Here is a 5,606-nt window from a genome sequence, read left to right as displayed (position 1 = left end):
TGGTGTGTGGTGTGCAGACGAGGAGCTGTGCGCCAGCCTCTCGGCCAGAGTGTTGGCAATTTCTTGTTCTGTTTCAGCCACGGATCCATCGGGACGTGTCAAGTGATTTAGTGAATCACTATCGGATCCCTTCAGTTTCCGTAACATCTTCCACACCCTATTCAGGGGTGTCTGGCTATTTATTTTTGAGACAAAGTTTTGGAAGGATCTCCGTTTGTTTTCTCGGAAGATCTTCCTACACTTTGCTCGTAGTTTCCTAAATGTTGCGAAATTCTCAGGGATTGGGAATCTCATCGCTTTCCTGTATGCTTTTTTCTTCTCCCGTAGGGCCGCTCGACATTCCTCTGAAAACCAGGGATTGTGTTTTCTCGGTCTACCAGAGGTTGTTGGTATTGTCGAGCTGCAGATATTTGTTAAAATATTTTTGAATTTGTCATAGCTGTCCACCTCTGTCGTAAGGAGTCTGTGACACTCCTGTGAGAAAGTTTCCCAATCTGCTCGCCGTACACTCCAACGTTTGGGCTGTGGGGCCCTTGAAGTCGGGGTGATGTCGAGGCAGACTGGAAAATGGTCAGAACCGTGATCGTCATCGATCACAGTCCAGGAGAGATCTGGAGCTAATGTAGGATCACAGAAAGTGAGATCGATGGCAGACGTGGTAAGATTGTGAATATTTACCCGTGTTGCCTCGAGACCGTTTGCCAAGTATACATCCATTTTCATTATGAAAGCCTCCACTGCCTTTCCCCTCTGGTTTGTGTCTGTGTTTCCCCAGAGAGGACTGTGAGCATTGAAATCTCCCATTATCACATAGGGAGGGGGGAGTTGGTTTAGAACTCCCTCTAGCTCGGCAGACTGGAGGCGATGATCTGGTGGGATGTACACAGAGCAGATGGTGATTGGTCTGTGCAATGTCACTCTCACTGCTATTGCCTGTAGATTTGTTTTCATTGGTATCAAGCGGTGGGGGGTGCTCTTCTTCGTGAGAATCGAAACTCCCCCACACGCTATCTGGCCATCAGAGTGAATCAGATGATTGGCCGTATATCCTTTTACTGTGTAGTCGTCTGCTGGTAATTTTGTTTCCTGCAGACAGACTACATCAGGATTCCTCTGGAGGAGGAGGTCCAATTCTGTTCTATTTGATCTGATCCCTCTGATGTTCCAGGAAATTAATCTTGTCTGACTAGGTATCCTAATTTTTTGTGGGGAGGTTAGGCAGTATGCCTGCCTTCAACCCTTTTACTTTTATTCTCCTAGGAGGAGAGACTTCCATAGGAGAAGGAGGCCCTGTGGAGGGCCTCTCGGTTTTTTTAGGGCTGAGTTTTTTTGAACCCTTGGGATTTTTAGGTCCCTCTGGGTTCTTAGATTTTTTGGGGCTTTGAGGCCCCTCAGGGGGATTTGTGGATCCCCCGACTGGTGTTGGTGGCTCCATATTCTGGGAAGGGGTGGAGTTTTGTTTTTGGGGGGATAGAGAGGGCTCACGGGAATGGAGATGGGGGGTGGGTCCAACATCCACGCCCATGAGGGGGAGAATTTTTTTGTTTGGGGAAGGAGGGGGGGTGGAGGTCGCCTTGGAGGTGGATGTGGAGGGGGCTGCAGGTTCCACATCTTGAACCTCCAATGTGTCAAAAAGATTTTTTGACACATTTGCGACCTTGTTTTTAGGTCTTGATGGCTTTTTCTTTTGAGGACTGTCTTTTCTAGTCTGTGCGATTTTGCCATGGCTGTTTTGGTTATTACCAGCAGCCCTGGCAACTTCTGCATAACTCTTGGCAGAAGCAGCGACCTGCCGAGGGGGGCAGATCACTGCTTTTGCCTGAGCAAACGTACCGCCGTAAGTGGCTCTGTATGTCAAGATTGCCTTTTCTTCTTGCCACTTAGGACAATCTTTCGAATGTGCTGCATGCTTGCCTTGGCAGTTCAGACAACAAGGGTCCACTTTGCAGTTTTCCTCATTGTGGTCTTCTTTGCCGCAGCGGGGGCATGTAGCTTTACGGCGGCAGTTTGTTTTCGTATGGCCGTACCGGTGGCAGTTAAAACATCTCATGGGGTTCGGGACGTAAGGCCGAACCTCCAAGTCGAGGTATTCAATTCTTATTCTCGACGGGGGTCTCGGGCTGTCAAAAGTCAGGATCCAGGTGTTGGTCTGGATTGTGCTGTCGCCGCGGCGGATGCTAACCCGCCGAGCTTCGACAACACCCTCCAGTTCCTCAACCATCTCCTGCTCCGAACAGCCTACCAGATCTCTGCTTCTTATGACACCTTTTGACCTATTGAGGCTCCTGTGAGCCTCAACGGTGACTGGGATGTCAGAGAATCTGGTACATTTCAAGAGGTTCTCACTCTCTTGTCGACCCTGCACTTGTATCATTAAAGTGCCAGAGTTGTTTCTGTTCACTGCCTTTGGTGTACCGGCGCCATTTGCTTTGAGTGCCTTGCTGATGGTGAAGATACTCAAAGTGTTCAGTTTTATGTTTTCCTCATTCGGTTGAATTACCAGGAACGGCGAGAATTTTGGGGTTGCCATTCCTGGTAAGTCATCAAGAGTCATCGGGGCAGTTATCTTTCTTTTTTTACCTGTCTGGGGTGGGGCTTTAAGGGGAGAGTTTTTCATATTTTTGGCCATGATATATATAAATTTTTATTCAACCCGGCTATATTGTGCCCACTAGCACGGCTCAGTCCCACACTTGGGGGGTAAGGCACTCACCGAAGCTATACTCCTCAAGTCTGGCCTCCTCTTGTCCTTCCATGGTCCTTGGGGAAAAAAAAAAAAAAAAAAAAAAAAAAGGACTCGAGGGGTGGAGTTGGGGGACGTCCCGCCTCCAGGCCTTTCTCTCGGATTGACCCTAATCTTTGCGTTGCACAAAGACTGACTGCTGATTCAGAGATGACAAACCATGATTAAAAAGAAATTTCATGGGGGACAGGAACTAGATATGGTTTTAAATCTAGTCCTTCCAATCTCTTTGCCTAAATGGAGGGGAGTGCCAAAAAATAGATTTGGCATCTCTGCGTTGGGTAGCTCGGGCCATCTACAAGGTAGGCTACCCACCCGTCTTTAGAGAAGCGTCAAGCCAAAGAGGAGTGTTGGGGTAGAAACACCTCGCAAGGTGAACCCCCCTCAGCCTCCAGGATCAATAGCTCCTCCTTATCGGGGTCCTCTCGGAACTGCGCACCCTCAGCAGAAAGGTGCCTGCTGTGCAGGATTTGGAAAGGAATATCTCCTCGTTGAACCTATTTCAACGGTACAGGGTATAGAGATACTGGGGGATAGAAGACAGTTAAGAAGGCTTGTTTTCCTCCGTTCTTTCTCTCTCTCTGTCCTGGCAACTCAATTTTGATAAGGAAGGGAAATTTGGAATCATTGGGGAAATGGGGTATGGAATGGAAATCATAGCTCAAATATGGTAAAAGGGGTGGGATTTGTGCTATGCCATCGCCTTCCCTTGCTCTCTTTAAACTGAAACCGTCATTCCTCAAAACATCTTTTATATACTACGTTCTTGGGATTTGGGGGGAGAAAAAGTTTGGGGATGATTGCCAGGACAAGAAAAATAGCAAAATGGGTGAATGAAGCCATTCTCATAAAAAGGGCTGGGGTGTGGGGGTCTGTGGAGCCACTGTGTCTCTCCATTTTTCTCTCACCAGTCGGGTGGTTTTTCGTTGGTTACCACCAAACCAGAATGGCTCTTTTAGTCGCCTTCTACGACACGCATGAGCTTACGGTGGCTCAATTCTTTTCCCTCTCAGTTGAGGGACCCCGGAGACCACACGGGGTAAGATGAAGAAGAAGAAGAAGAAGAAGAAGAAGAAGAAGAAGAAGAAGAAGAAGAAGAACAACAACAACAACAAGAATAAGATGAGGGAGGGGGAGGTGGAGAAGGATGGGAAGAGGAAGAGATGGGGAAGAATGTAAAAGAAGAATAAAAACAAAGAAGAAGAAGAAGAAAAACAAAGAAGAAGAAGAAAAACAAAGAAGAAGAAGAAGAAGAAAAACAAAGAAGAAGAAGAAGAAGAAGAAGAAGAAGAAGAAGGAGGAGGAGGAGGAGGAGGAGGAGGAGGAGGAGGAGGAGGAGGAGGAGGAGGAGGAGGAGAAGGAGGAGGAGTGGTCATAAAATTTATACAACACCAAAAAAAGAAAATGTTTAGAAATTTGATAAAGGTGATATTAGGCAATCATCATTATAACATACAAAATGAGGTGAATGGGTATCAAAATCATATTGGTGAACCTTTTCCTCAAAACAGTTTAGGGTAAATTTGGCTGGTTTGGAAAAGTGTGAAAGAAAGGAGAGAAAAAAGTTTTACATTTTGAAAATGACAAATTCATTTTATCTTTAGCAGAAGTGCACATTACGTTACTACTTACTTACTACTTACTTAGATGCCTTTCGCGTCTCGACCGAAAGATCGGGTCGCCTTGGCTGTTTCCAGTGTTTCCTGTGTGAGGTGTCTCCAATATTGCCGGTCCTCTGCTAGGGTTCTCAGATTTTCAAGGTCCCCTGCCGTGATGAGACTAATGCTTTGTCCAAGTGTTGTGAGGTTTTTGTTTAGGATCACAGGGAGTGTTGTGATCGGTCTTCCTCTGAAAAGGTTCCCGTGTTTTTGGAAATATCCCAACATGGCTTGGTTAGCTGGTATGTTTTTGTCCCTGCGTAGTATGTGACCGAAAAGTTGCCATCGTTGTTGTAAAATGTCAAGGGAGATTGGTCTTTCTTTTGTGATCTTATAGAGTGATTCATTTGAGATCTTTTTTGGGTATTTGATGTCCAGTACCCTTCTTAGCTGTGTGCGATGGAAGGCATCCAGATCTTCTTCTTCGGATTTTGTCAACGCCCAAGTGCCGCAGTTATACAGAAGTACCGGTTTTACAAGAGCACGGTACAGTTTCAGTTTGGTTTTTCTCTTTATTTTGTCACCTCTAATCCATACATTGGTGAGTTTACTGAGTGCGGCGTTTGATAGCTGTTTTCTTCTTTGTACATCCTCGGTGTCTCCAATTAGTGAGCCGACTTTCTTTGTTCTTTTCCATTCCTCTTTGTTCCTCGATATTGTTGTAAATTCGGTTTTATTGGCATTGACTTGGAGGTTATATTTCATGAGGGTACAGAAATAAACAGCAAAAAGGAATGGATGACAAATGAAATTCTAAACCTATTTGAAGAAAGACGAAAATGCAACAGAGGGTCTGCAGAATACCAAACATTGAACAACCACATTAAATCCAAATGCATCGAGGCACACGAGAACTATCTAGACTGGAAATGCTGCGAAATCGAAAGAGAATACAAACCCAACCCCCAACAAGCTCACCAAAGAATAAAAGAACTATCAGGGAAAAGGAAAAGCAAAGCAGCAGGAAGTTGTATCCAAAACAAACAAGGGGAACTGCTATTTGAAGAACAACATATAGAAAGCCGATGGGTAGAATACATAGGCGAACTGTACAATGATCCAAATAGAAATGAACCACCACTGAAATTCAAAGAACCATTAAGCGGACCAAACATCACCAAAAGTGAAATTGAACATGCCATGGAACGAATGAGGGATGGTAAAGCAACAGGCCCTGATGAAATATCTGTAGAGGTATTAAAAAG

The sequence above is a fragment of the Berghia stephanieae genome, chromosome 4 (genome assembly GCF_034508935.2).
Source record: "Berghia stephanieae isolate SIO BIC M18660-M18661 chromosome 4, UCSD_Bste_1.3, whole genome shotgun sequence".
Taxonomy (NCBI): Eukaryota; Metazoa; Mollusca; class Gastropoda; order Nudibranchia; family Aeolidiidae; genus Berghia; species Berghia stephanieae.
This window is presented reverse-complemented; position numbering follows the sequence as displayed.